General features: G+C 44.1%; 1 long non-coding RNA gene across 1 annotated transcript in view; it reads right to left on the reverse strand.

Annotated features, from left to right (window-relative positions):
- Positions 1–614: 614 nt before the first annotated feature.
- LOC116821571 (uncharacterized) overlaps positions 615–14,581 on the reverse strand; it is a 30,138-nt gene continuing 16,171 nt past the window's right edge. The window contains exon 3 of the long non-coding RNA XR_004372947.2: positions 615–911. This is a non-coding gene — a long non-coding RNA (uncharacterized LOC116821571). The remainder of the gene's footprint in view (positions 912–14,581) is intronic.

Consider the following 14,581-nt stretch of genomic DNA (forward strand, 5'->3'; position numbering starts at 1 on the left):
TAAGAATGAGGGAGAAATAATAAATCATAGTGCTGGCAGAATTGCGTGTAATTGTAGAAGCTGACAAAGGAGCAAAAGAATACAAGGAGAAATCTGTGGCCAGCAGCGTTAAGGAAAATGAGGAGGAGTATTCTGAAGTACATCAGGAACAAAAGGAATGCTACCAAAGGTATTTGTCCATTTCCAAATGGAAATAGAATTGTCAATAGTAATGTAGGAAGGCAGAAAAGTCCAATAAATATTTCTGTTCTGTGTTTGGACAAGAGCCAGATGATATATTCATATCATTTAATGATCAACTATTTTCCATTCCACCAGTAATTAAGGAGAACGTTAAATAGCAGCTACAAAAGTTAGACTTCTTTAAATCAGGAGATCCAGATAACCTGTATCCAACTGTTTTAAAATAGCTGGGCAAGGAGCACTCTGGGCCATTAATGTTGATTTTTAATAGGTGTTGGAACACCGGGGAAGTTCCAGAGGACTGGAAGTTAAGCCAGCAATGTGCCAATATTTAAAAAAAGATGACCCAAGTAAGTGACAGCCTGACTTTGATTCCAGGTAAGATAATGGAATAGCTGGTACTGGATTTGATTAATGAAGACATAAGAGGGTAAAACAGTTCATGCCAATCAACATGGGTTTATGCTGATATCCTTTTTCTTTATTACAAATGTAGTTGATGAAGGTGGTAGTGTTGGTGTAATGTGCTTGGACTTCTGTGTGGCATTTGACTAATTACCCAACTACATTTTGATTAAGAAACTAGAGCAATACAACATCAACGTGATACATCATACATAGATTTAAAAACTGGCTAACTGATAGGTCTCAAACAGAAAATCATTACTGAGCAGGCATGTTTCTATTGATGTCCCACAGCAATGGTTCTTGGCCCTGTTTCCAGTGACCTGGAAAAAAAAAACCACACTCGACACTGATAAAGTTTGCAGGTGCCCCAAAGATTGAGAGTCGTAAATAATGAAGAGGACAAGTCACTGATACAGAGCATTCTGGATTGCTTGGTAAGCTGGGTGCAAGTGAACAATATATGTTTCAAATATGGCCAAGTATAAGGTCATCAAGGAATAAAGAATGTGGGCCATACACAGTAGGGGGTTCTTCTCTTGGAAAGCGGTTACTTTGGAAAAGACTTGGAGGTGATCAAATACTCCAGCTAAAAGGGCTAATGCTATCCTCAGCTCTGTAAACAGGAATCTCAAGTGGGAGTAGGGAGATATCACCTCTGTATTTGGCACTGGTGTGACTGTTACTGGAATACTGTGTCCAGTTCTGATGCCCACACTTCACTTGAAAAATTAAAAAAGGTTCAGAGAAGAACCACAAAACAATAAAAGGATTAGAAAACATGTCTTATAGACCCAAGGAGCTAAATCTGTCTAGGGTAGCCAAGAGAAGGTTAAGGGCTGAGTTGATCAGTCTAAGTACCTATATGGGAAATAGAAATTTGATAAGAGGGCTCATCAGTCTAGCAGATAAAGGTATAACAAGATCCAATGGATGGAAGCTGAAGCTAGACAAATTCAATATTGAAATAAGGCACATTGTTAAAAAAAAATGTGGGAAATTAATCTGTGGAACAATTTACCATTGGGTTGTGGTGGATTCTCCATCACTGAATTTTTTTAAATTAAGATTGGTGCCTTTCTAAAAGATCGGCTCTAGTTCAGCCACTGCTATTGGACTGGATGAAGGAATTAATTTAGGGAAGTCCTATGGCCTGTGTTAGGCAGGAGGTCAGGCTGGATGAATGCCATGATCCCTTTTGGCCTTTCACATCTATGAATCTACCGCACTGAGATGCCAACTCTTTAATAATAGGTGATGGGCTTGCTTTCACAGCACTTTGGTGCTGCTAGTCTGTCCTCTAGTGGTTGATAGAGAAAATCACAATTATTCCTGATAACAATGATGGCTCTGAAACATTTTGTGGCCCAGTGGGGAGCACCCTTTTCTTTTGTTCTTTTCACAGATAGTGTTTCTGTTCTGAGAGCTCCGTTCTGAGACAAAAAAAGGACTGACTTTGGAGCACTGGCCAGGAGTTACGTCTTTGCCCTATTGGGTTTATTTCTCATGGCTAGTCTCTCTCCAGAATGGTGCAGAGACTGGGTGCATTCTGCACTCTGGCGCCACATGTTCCCAGTTCACGCTCCAGTCCTATTGTCTCAACCTCTGGCTTCATGTTGGCTGTCAACAACATTGGGTTGTATTGTTTGCATTTCATCAGCTGCGAGGGACCCCACTGAGGCCTTGGCTACACTTGCAAGTTGCAGCGCTGGTGAGGGGGTTACAGCGCTGCAACTTAGCAGGTGTCCACACTTACAAAGCTCAGCCAGCGCTGCAACTCCCTGTCTGCAGCGCTGGCTGTACACCTGGATCCGCTACAGGTGTAGCGAATCCAGCACTGCTGATGCAGCACTGCTCATCAGGTGTGGACACTCACCAGTGCTTTTATTGGCCTCCAGGGTATTAGGACTTATCCCAGCATACCTTTTCAGCCTCTCTGGTCACGCTTAGCACTCCACTGCCCTGGGCTCAGGTGACCCGCCTTTAAATGCCCCGGAATTTTAAAAATCCCCTTCCTGTTTGCACAGCCAGGCGTGGAGTGCATCATCAATCAATCAACCTAGTGACCATGCCTCCACGCCCAACGAGCCCAGCATGGAGTACTGCCGAGCTGCAGGATCTATCAGGTTTGGGATGAGGAAGCCAGTTGCAGCCCCAGGCTTGGTATGAGGAACCAGCAAGGAGCCAGTTCCTGGTAAGAAGTTATTATAAGGATGGAAATGTTTTGGGGCAGGGGGCTATGGCTGCCTGCAAGCATGCCTAATGTGGAAAGCCCATTGATTTCCCTGTAGCTGCTCTTTGCTTTCCCAAGTCACAGAAACCCCATGGATTGCAGAGACAAGCAGTCCCCCCTTCCCCTTCCCAGGTGAGCTGCGTGTGCAAGATGGCTCGAGTACCTGCTGTGGCAGATGTGGGTGGAGGGTTCACTCCTATTTTCCTGTAGCTGCTCTTTGCTTTCCCAATCACAGAAACCCCTGGATTGCAGAGACAAGCAAGCCCCCCCCCCTTCCCCTGTGAGCTGCGTGTGCAGATGGCTCTGAGGAGTACCTGCTGTGGCAGATGTGGGTGGAGGTTCAGTGTTATTCCCTGTAGCTGCTCTCTGCTTTCCCAAGTCACAGAAACCCCATGGATTTGCAGAGACAAGCAGCCCCCCCCTTCCCCTTCCCAGGTGAGCTGCGTGTGCAAGATGGCTCTGTGTTATTTCCCTGTAGCTGATCTTAGCTTTCACAACTCACAAACCCCATGGCTTCCAGAGATCAATCATTCCTTCCCCTCCTTCCCAGGTGTGCTGCGTATGCAAGATGGCTCTCTTGTTATTTCCCTGTAGCAGAACCAATCAGACCCCCCCTTCCCTGTGAGCAGCGTGTGTCGAAACTCACCATGTCAATTGTATCACCAGCCACGTCCAGTCTGTGCTATGGTCACAGTGTGTGTAAATGATGCTACAAATACTCTTAAAAACAATGCTGCCTCTGTATTAACAGTTTCTTCTGTGTTTTTTTAAAAGTGACCTTGAGTACTGCTCCACCAGTGCAGACTTCTGAAAGACTGCGAAACTTAAGAAAAAAACCAAAGAAAACGAAGGAAGACATGCTGAAAGCAGTAATGAATGTGTATTCCACAGAAAATAACAGTTACAAGGGTGGAGGGAGAACAGAGCCTAAAAAGGAGGAAGCTGCAAGAAACCACAGATCGGCTGCTAAGCCTCATGAACGCCACACAGACCTCATGCAGTCAATGGTAGACATGCAGGCAGAGCACTACCGTGGCTGCCTCACCACATTCCAAACTCAACCCATTGTGCTCCACTGTTTTCCCAAAACACCTTCTCCAGCATCCTGGTTCTTACCACCACCACTCCCCCAAACCAATACGTTCACCTCACAGCCCTGAACTACGACCCTTACCCTATGCACTCAACCCCCATCACCAGCAGCATATAATCCTCAAGTGCAGCAGGCAGTGCAGAGCCCTCAAGGAAACTATTCAAACTGTGACTGTACTGCTCATCACCGTACCCCCTTCCTGTTTTATGTACTGTATTTTTATAAAGGATTTATTGTCTTTTAAATTTTTATTATTACAGAAAGTTAAACATACTGTACCACAAGTGAAAAATAGGCACTGCAAATAATTGCAACCACTGCAAGTAATTGCTGTGGGCACTGCACTAAACTGCAGTGGTAGGCACCCAACTTACTGTTTGTTCAGCCTCAAAGTGCTCCTTTAAAGGCATCCCTAATCCTTGTAGCACTGTGCTGGGCTCTCTAGTGCCCTGCTCTCTGCTGGTGCAAATTCACCTCCAGGCGTTGAACCTCGGAGGTCCATTCGTCACTGAAGGTTTCACCCTTCCCTTCACAAATATTACGGAGATACAGCATGCGGTTATAATCGCTGGGATGCTGTTTTACCCACGTCTAGCTTCCCGTAGAGACTTCTCCATCTCCCCTTTAAACGGCCAAAAGCACACTCCACAGTCATTCTGCACCGCTCAGCCTGTAGTTGAACCAGTCCTTGCTCCTGTCAAGCTTCTCTGTATACGGTTCATGAGCCAAGGCATTAACGGGTAAGCAGGTCTCCAAGGATCACAATGGGCATTTTGACGTCCCCACTGTGATCTTCCTGTCTGGGAAAAAAGTCCCTGCTTGCAGACTTCCTGAACATGCCACTGTTCCAAAAGAGCGTGCATCATGCACCTTTCCAGGCCATCCTGTGTAGATGTCAGTGAAGCGCCCACGTGATCCACAAGCACCGGGAGAACCATAGAGAATACCCCTTCGATTAATGTACTCGGTTGCCAGGTGGGGTGGTGCCAGAATAGGAATATGCGTTCCATCTATGCCCTCCACAGTTGGGGAAACCCTTTGTGCAAAGCCATCCACAATTTCCTGCACATTCCCCAGGGTCACGGTTCTTCTTAGCAGGATGCGATTAATGGCCTGCAACTTGCATCACCATCTTCCAACGGTCGACTTTCCCACTCCAAACTGGTTTGCGACTGATCGGTAGCTGTCTGGAGTTGCCAGCTTCCAGACTGCAATAGCCACCGCGCTTCTCCAGTGACAGGCAGCTCTCAGTCTCGTGTCCTTGCGCTGCAGGGTTGGGGCGAGCTCAGCACACAGTCCCATGAAAGTGGCTTTTCTCATCCTAAAGTTCTGCAGCCACTGCTCGTCATCCCAGACTTGCAGACGATGTGATCCACCACTCAGTGTTTGTTTCCCGAGCCAAAGGCGGCGTTCCACAGTGCTGAGCACGTCCGTTACTGCACAACAATTTAGTCAGGCGCGTCAGGCGAATCTATTTCATCATCGCTCTCACTGTCCACTTGGAGCATAAGAATAGCTCCACTGCAACGTGATGTGTTGGCAACATCATCAGCAATGTCCTCAGCAGCTCGGGCTCCATTTCTCTTCTGAAATCACGCGACAGACTCACAATGGCACCAAACGGCTGAAAAGGAAGCGATGCACCACGGGTGGTTGGAACAGGAAGCGGAATGACCCGCACCCTTTCGTCCCCTTCCACAACCCACAGCGACAAAATGGGATGAGGTGCTCTGTGGGATAGCTGCCCACAATGCACCACTCACAACAGCGCTGCAACTGGTGCAAGTGTGGACACACTGCAGCGCTGGTCGCTGTCAGTGTGGACACACTGCAGCGCTGGCCGTACACAGCTGTACGAGCACAGCTGTAACTACCAGCGCTGAAAAACTGTCAGTGTAGCCACACCCTTAGAACGTGGGCTCCATTGTGCTAAGTACTCTCCAGACAGAAATGGATTCTACCCCAAAGAGCTTAAAATCTGCAAGAGAGTGCAGAAGTGCACTTGCAAAGACATACTTGGAATTCATGTCTAGATTAGCAGGTTGGAGGTACACACCATCCACCAGCTGGCATTTGGAAAGGCCTGTTCAAGACTGAGTCTGAAAAGGACCGGGATAGACCTGAAGAGAGCATTGTTTCTAACCATGCACACTCCGCTTCTGTTGTTCTTTGGTGAAAGTGGAGGTGGGAGCATTTTCTTGACACCCAAAGTGCAGTTGCCGATATCCCAAGATGTGTGCCGGAAGGCAGGAACTGACCTTTTATGTTGACAAATCATGCGACAGTTGGCTCCTGCTTTGCTGTGAGCTGATCACCCTTGGAATGGTCTTGAGATTTTGTGCACACATGGGGGAGAGGAGATGTGCAGTGCCTGCACTGAGAGCAGCTGTCCCAGTTTGTGGGTACTTTGTCTTTTTAAGGACATGCTGAGTGCTGCACTCTAACTTTAGCACAACGTTACGGATTGACTTGGCTTGTTTTATTAATGGAAGGATATAAATACATCTGTTTTGCATCTGCCTTGTTCTTCCATGTGCAAATGGCAGGCTTTGTCCCGACTAGCTGGTGATTAAACTCGCCATCTTTTCAATCACAAATCACATTTCCATGTGTCAGTAGGAAATGGAAAGCTACAAAGTCACTTTGCTTTGTATGGAAAGTGCAGCTCTTCAGCCTAACTCAGCTGAGAAGCCACTGATTTTGTGGAGCTCTTTAAAAATATCTTCACTTAATCTCAGTTTGTATCAAATTATCTTTTCCATGAATTGACAGTTCTAGCACTACCGATGCACTATACCTCTTGCCCATTCCACACTATTCCACCCCGTCCCCTCTGGCTCAGCTCTAAAAACCCTAGATCTTTGAGTTAAAAGCCGCAGTGCTTTTTAAAATTTTTACTACTACTTGGTTCTCCTCTGTCCACATGGAAGGAATTCAGACTCCATAAATATCTCATGAAATTGATCAAGTACATTTCACATGCGTGAAGCAATTGACAGTTGTCTCAGAGGCCCTGGTTCTACAGAGCACAAAGTCAGTCACATGCTCAACAGCTGCAGGGGTCGCAGCATGCTCATCGTGTGAGGGGAGATGGCACTCTCCCATGACTCAGGAACAACAATGACCAGCTCTGGAATTAGCTGCAGCCTCGAACTCTGTGACTGTTCAGATACAGGGCTTTTGAGGGGAAGGTAGAAAGGGGGGAAAAAATGGGGCAACCCACCCAAAGCTTACAAAAAATGATGGTAAATATGGCACGAGACTCCACATATATTTGTGTCTCAATGACTCAATTCAGTTAACCCATTTTATATTTTAAAAGGAGCAGGAAGGAAGTAGAGGGAGAGGTTCTAGCTGCCAACCTTGCAAACTCACCGTGGGCTCTGGCAGTCAAGCAGAGCTCTTTATGGCTGTGATATAGGCAATAAATATTCTAATTTATTATAATTTAGTTAAGAATACTGTCAACAATGTGTGAACCAGAGTCAAACCCAGCTTGCTGTCCCCTAGTGAGTTGGCTCTGCAGGGGGAGCAGCAATAGAAAGATATGAAAGCTTGATGAAGACAGAAAAAGGTCTTTGAGGACACTCAGAGGATCAAATCCATCTCTGATGTAATTCCAATGATTACTGCTGCCTCTGGTGACTGAGGCTATGTCTACACTACAGATTATGTCGGTATAACTTACGTCTCTCAGGGATGTGAATAATCCACACCTTGAGTGACATACGTTATACCAACCTAAGCACCAGTGTAGACAGTGCTATGTCAGCAGGAGAGCTTCTCCCGTCAGCTTAGAGCATCTTCACCAGAAGAGCTACAGCAATGCAGCTGTACCAGTCCAGGGCCTTCCCCATCAAGTAGTTGTTGCTGGCTATTACTGGACAGCTATGGGCAATATGAAATTATCCATTGCAGCTGCATATTGTCAATAACCGCAGGACCCAAAATGGACACAAACTAATGTGCTAAGCAATTGATACATTTTCGCCCTCAATGGAAATGTTGCTGTAACACTGAGTGCTCCAAGGCATAACCCTGAATGCTCTGAAAACACAATAGTGCCTTGGGAGCCAAATGCAAAGTTTTCCCTTCCCTCCCACCCCTCCTACCCACACGCCTTTTCAGGCCCCATGCATCTGTGTACCCTAGTCTTGAACTCCCAGATCCGTCCAGGCCCTAAGCTCCCCAGAACCTCATGAACACCCCGAGGTGAAATCCTAGCCCCATTGAATGCAATGACAAAACTCACAGTGACTTCACTGGGGCCAGGATTTCACATGCTATGCTTTCCCTACCTGGACCTTGAGCTTTTACAGCCCCCATTCCTGCCTGTGTGCTCTCATGGGCACACGTGCTATGCTCATAGGTCCCGTCCCTGTTTAGACCCCAACCTGTGATGGTGCCCCATCCCTCCCCTGCCAATCAGGGCCCATACCTCCTGCTTTCATTAGCTGTGGACCTGTGCTCCCATGCATAACTCCGACAATCCACATTCTGTATTCCCAGAGCAGGAATTCACTATCTAGGAACAAATCTTATATTTTCTGTATTGTGACTGTTTGCACACGGGCTCGTTGCTGACAAAGAATTAAGTTTTTTCACCCTATTTCTTTGAAAAGTTAATTCACCTGAGAGTTGTGGTCTTGGATTTGGCTAGGTGCTAGACATAATGGTATAGACATTTTGAAACCTGAGGGATCTGGAATGACCCCTTGAGCCATTAGGCAATTCAAGGAAATTTTAACTGCCACAAGCCATCAGGAAATTTCCAATGCATTTGCCATAAAGTATCAGATTTGCCATGTAAACTCAGGATCCCAATAATGTGGACATGCACAATAGACTGGGCACTGTACTTCCCAGAGTGTGGTGTTTTTGTCACAAGTTGATACTATGTTGTTGTTTTTCCTTCAAGTGATTGTGTACATACTCATGACTGTAGGGTCATGGAATGTATGTGTGCACAATACAGCCTGCAGAACAACAGTTATTGTACATATCTGGTGAGTAACAGATTCTTGGTTTTTTGCAATAGCAGTCCTGGGTTTCCACACATTGTGATAGGTGGTGTTACCATGTGGGTGTGTATCTCTGAGTGGCTTTGTTCCTCAGTCTAGCACCTGCCTTCCTTTACTAGAGCACCACCCATTGAAAAAATCTTTAACTTAGTCTATTTTTTAAATACCCCCCTTTTTTTAAACCAAGAATTTTGCAGCAAGTTCAGTGGAAAATGGTGCCCTGTAGAGAGAAAGGAATTAGAGGTTGAATTTAGAGCTACTGGAAGCAGGTGAAACTATATTGCCTTTGCTGGAGCTACACCTAATTCTAACAGCTGGAGTTGTGACCATGGCTGCTGAAATTCTAGCAGTGCTATACATTTTCAGTGGGTTCACTGGGCTGACAGCAAGAGCCCAGCTTGCTCAGCAGTGGAAGGTATCAAGCAAGCTCCTGCTCTGTTTACCCAAGTTGGTTATCAGGTGTGATATCCTGATGTCTGCCTCAACATGAAGGGTGCATATTATGTATCATCACTGGGTGGAGAAGCATAAAGTTTCCCTTAGAGTGAGTGAGGTACCATTTAGCAGCAGAGTTTGGCCCCTTTGTCTTCTTCCTGTACAAAAAAGCTCAACCAACTTGTTAATTTTGGTCAACTCTAGAGCAGGGAATGAAATGAGGCCAGTATGTACAGTTAAGACCATGCATAAGTCTGTGCTGGATTGGAGCCTTGGGGCATAAAGGAGACAGGGAAGAAAGTTTATTTTCAGACTGTTTACAAGACCGCAGAGGGAAGGGTCAGGTCCTGTCACCTTCTCAAGTCAGAAGTAATTGTTCCTTACAGAGCATTCAAGTCTACATGTCCTTGCCTCTGAAAGCAGGTGGATGTCCAAATCATTAGCTATTTCAGACACTGACGTCCCAGTGCTCACCGTGTTATTTTTGGACAACGTTGTAAGGGAACCAGCAGCTCTGATTTTTGTCCGTTTGATTATAAATTTGTCAAAATCACAAAAGTCTGAATAAGTGGCAATAGAGGAGGGAACTGATACTTTTGGTGGAGAAATAAAAGGAGACTCACCCACATGTAACGTTACTGCTGTATTCCCACACTTAGTACCTTGGATAACCTGATTCTGTCTAACAGTGACTGCCTGTGACGTTATGAGTATAATATAATATCTCATTGAAAGGTGACAGGGCCAGAAAGAGTTAATTAACTCACCTCACTGACTGACCTGTCCCATGGGTGAACCTTAGACTGGTTAGGAAGATATGTGTAAATGAATAGAGCTTTGAAATGCAAGTCTGCATTGTTAGAGGTAGAAGGGGAGGTGTTGTTGCTCAGGTCTTGGGATGTAAGCAAACAAGTCTTGTCTATTGCTATAGTTTAATGCAAAGATCAAAAAAAAGGATTAACATTTAGATGATACTTGAGTGAAATAGTATTATTGTCTATGTGTCTCTTTGAAGGTTGTGGTAACCTGTATCTGAACTGTTTAATGGATAAATTACCCTGTGCTAATTGCCAGGATGTTTGGGAGAAGGAAAGTTAAGCCTATTGTTTTCTCAGGCCAAAAGGCTGCTGGAAATGTATAAAGAAGCCTGGGACACGATCCTTCTTCATCTCAGATCTGCTTTGGGTTTCAAGGGGCACTTTAAGGGAACTGCGTGGTTTAAACTTCTAAGTAACCAGTGAGGTACTATAGAAGCTGTTTTGTGCTGGCTTGGTAAATCTAAGTAGTGGAATAACCACCAGCGTTTGGGATTTGTTTGCCTTGTTTTGTTCGCAGTTCACCCTGATTGAGTGATCTCAGTTGGCTCCCACGGGCAGCACCGTCACACTGCCATGGATCCAAAAGTTTGTCAACCTGGAGCAGAGAGAAAGGGCATCCTTGTCCTGAGTCACAACCTGGATTAAAGGGGCTGGGAAAAAATCCATTACTGCCTATTACAGCCAAGGCCTTAGTTCAGCACTAATGAAGGCAAGAGCAAAATGTCGCTCTACAAATCCACATTTACAGGGCCAAATTCTGCTCTCAGCTACACTCTATAGATCTAGAATAACTCCAGTAATTTCCATGAAGATACTTCGGCTCCACACCTTGCAGCTAAGAGAAGAATCTGGCCTGTCAAGTTAAAAGTAGTGGCGCCAACCCCATTCCACTCTGTTAAAAGCTTTGTTAGGCATGAGAAGACACTCCACATTTTGTGAAATTAGACACCGGTAGAAATTTTCAAACTAGGGACCATACAATTAGTTACAGAAATCCATACTTAAGCACCTAAATAGAAATGGCCTGATATTTAGAGGCACTGAGAGATCCAAATTTCTGTTGAAGTCTGTGGGAGCAACAAACAATTTTGACTGGGAAATCCACATTTAGAGTATTTCTCAGCCTCAAGTTTTGCTTCCCCAATCAGTGTCCTGCTGCCTGACTTTTAATAACCTATGCACATGTACCAGTTTCTCTGTTTTCCAAATCCAATGGCATTTATAAAACATCACCTCAATATTTGATCAGAGTAGATATGTTTAAACAGTGCAAACTGCCTGATATAGGGATTATAGGATGATGGAGGAATTAGTATTCTGTCCTACTCCGGGTGTAAGCAGACTCTTAAATTGACCACATTATCCTTCATTTCTCTGGCCTCCTCTTTGGATCTAGTTACTTGGGAATAATATGGCCAAGAGATGGATCCCTCTTCACAATAAGGCCAGTGTCTCTGCCCTCTGACACTCAGTGCATGTCCATTTGAGGGAAATAACTTTTTCAAATAACTATTTAATTATTCTGGTGTACTGAAAATGTATTAGACATTCATCCATTACCATGTGTTCTGATTAATAAGAATAATAATAATGTAGAAAAAGCCATTTTTTCCTGTTAGAGTCTGAGATTATAGCAACATTTGGATGCAGATAAAATCAAAGGAAGCACCAAGATACAACCTGTTTACCAGAACAAGAATACAGATAATTGGAATCACATTGACCGCAAAAATAAAGTGAACAAGTTTTCCAGTCAAATCCCCAAATCAACCTTTTCCCCTAAGAAAGAAGGGTAGAAAGAAAGAGAAAAGGATATATCCAAAGCTCAGACATCTTCCTGCATACCTATATTATTTATAATGATTTTAAATCCTACATGATAACCCAATATATTAAAAGAGGAAAAAATATTTCTTTTGGGAACAGCTGCCACACTGAATCCTTTAAAACAGAATCTCTGGTCTTTTCTGTCCTCTTGGGTAGCTTCTCCACTCTTCTTACAAATCAGAACACTCATTTTTATCCATAAATGGCATCTTTTCCTTGAATAAAAAAGTGTTTCATTTTGTGTGTCTTCAGTCACTAAGTGAGTGGAGCATCCACACCACTGACATAAGGTATCAGTTTGTTGGGCACAAGCCAGCTCAGAGTGAGACGTACGGCCTCATCAGGGGAGAAGTCAGGAATTAATCATCAATATGTTATTTGGTAACAATAAAAGAGGGAGAACAAAGCACTGTGAGGGCCAACCCATCAGAGTGTCAAAGTTTGTCCCAGAAGATGGAAATACTTAGCTAGGCCCATTAGTAATGAGATTAGGTGGCTGGACTTTCTCCATATTTTAAGAGAGAGTGAATTAGCTGCAATCACAAATTGACTTCCAAGAGCTGAAGTCATATACAATTTATGAAGACTGTTGTACTAGATTTTATGGACCTAATCAAGAAAACCTAGAATATCTTGGCTATGTTCTTTTGGTTTTGTGTTCACAGTTGCCTTTGCAGATAACCTCCAAGGCTTTCCATACTCTGTTACTGATAAATATTTTAGAGAGAAAGCGTGGGTGAGGTAATAACTTCTATTGGACTAACTGCTGCTTCACAGTAAAAGCTATTATCTTACCCACTTTGTCTCTCTAATATCCTGGGATCAATATGGCTACAACAACACTGGAAACAACAAGTGGTTTAGATTCATTCAACATTTTGTAGACTTGATGTTAGACCTTTGCAAAGGCCAGTAGATTGGATAATTAATTTAAGTGGGAAAAGAGAATAACATTAGTTCCACACATGTGTTTTGATTCCATGCCTTAGTTGAAAGTAAGCAAAAATATTTGGAATGAGGATGACGACAATATAAAAAGCATGTCTTAAGGGACCCTAGCACACCAGCATAGAAAATGGCAGCCAGTCATCTGATAAACCATGACCAACTGCATGGAACGAGGCTAAATCAAAATATTTTTGTTTTTGTGACTGAGGCAAAGAGGGGAAAGGGATGGAGTTTCACAAACAAATTCAATTCAGGTGGGGGCGGGACTGCTTACAATGGCTTCACTGATTGGGGAGATGGCTTTTGCCCATCAATCTGTGTGATGAGGCTCAATTTTATAAAGAGCATGTTGAATATGATGTAAAGCGTTCCGTCCCTCCCAGATGATCCTTCACAAATCTTAATGGGAAAGCATTGTTCTATACCAGTAGTTCTCAACCAGGGGTACATATACCCCTGAGGATATCCAGAGGTCTGCAGGGGGTACATCAGCTCATCTAGATATTTGCCTAGTTTTACAACAGGCTACATAACAAGCACTAGCAAAGTCAGTACAAACTGTAATTTCATGCAGACAATGACGTGTGTATACTGCTGTGTATACTATACATTGAAATGTAAGTACAATATTTATATGCCAATTGATTTTATAGTTATGATAAAAATGAGGAAGTGACCAATTTATCAGTACTAGTGTGGCTGTGACACTTTTGTATTTTTATGTCTGATTTTTGTAAGCAAGTAGTTTTTAAAGAGGTGAAACTTGGGGGTGCACCAGATAAATCAGGCTCCTGAAAGGGGTACAGTAGTCTGGAAAGGCTGAAAGCCACTGATCTATACCATGGTTTATATTTAGGAAGCTAAGGTGCCTCTCCTGCCTTGTATCAGAGGGGTAGCCACGTTAGTCTGGATCTGTAAAAAGCAACAAAGAGTCCTGTGGCACCTTATAGACTAACAGACGTATTGGAGCATGAGCTTTAGTGGGTGAATACTCACTTCATCGGATGCATGTAGTGGAAATTTCCAGAGGCAGGTATAAATATGCAGGCAAGAATCAGTCTAGAGATGAGGTTAGTTCAATCAGGGAGGATGAGGCCCTCTTCTAGCAGTTAACACCAGTGACACCATCACAGGATCTAACCGGATCAGCCACATCACCAGTTCATTCGCCTGCATGTCCAACAATGTAATATACGCCATCATGTGCCAGCAATGCCCCTCTGCTATGTACACAGCCAAACTGGACAGTCTTTACGGAAAAGGATAAATGGACACAAGTCAGATATTAGGAATGGCAATATACAAAAACCTGTAGGAGAACACTTCAATCTTCCTGGACACACAATAGCAGATTTGAAGGTAGCCATCCTGCAGCAAAAAAACTTCAGGACCAGACTTCAAAGAGAAACTGCTGAGCTTCAGTTCATCTGCAAATTTGACACCATCAGCTCAGGATTAAACAAAGACTGTGATTGGCTAGCCAACTACAAAAGCAGTTTCTCCTCCCTTGGCTTTCACACCTCAACTGCTAGAAGAGGGCCTCATCCTCCCTGATTGAACTAACCTTGTTATCTCTAGACTGATTCTTGCCTGCATATTTATACCTGCCTCTGGAAAT

The sequence above is a fragment of the Chelonoidis abingdonii genome, chromosome 1 (genome assembly GCF_003597395.2).
Source record: "Chelonoidis abingdonii isolate Lonesome George chromosome 1, CheloAbing_2.0, whole genome shotgun sequence".
NCBI lineage: Eukaryota > Metazoa > Chordata > Testudines > Testudinidae > Chelonoidis > Chelonoidis abingdonii.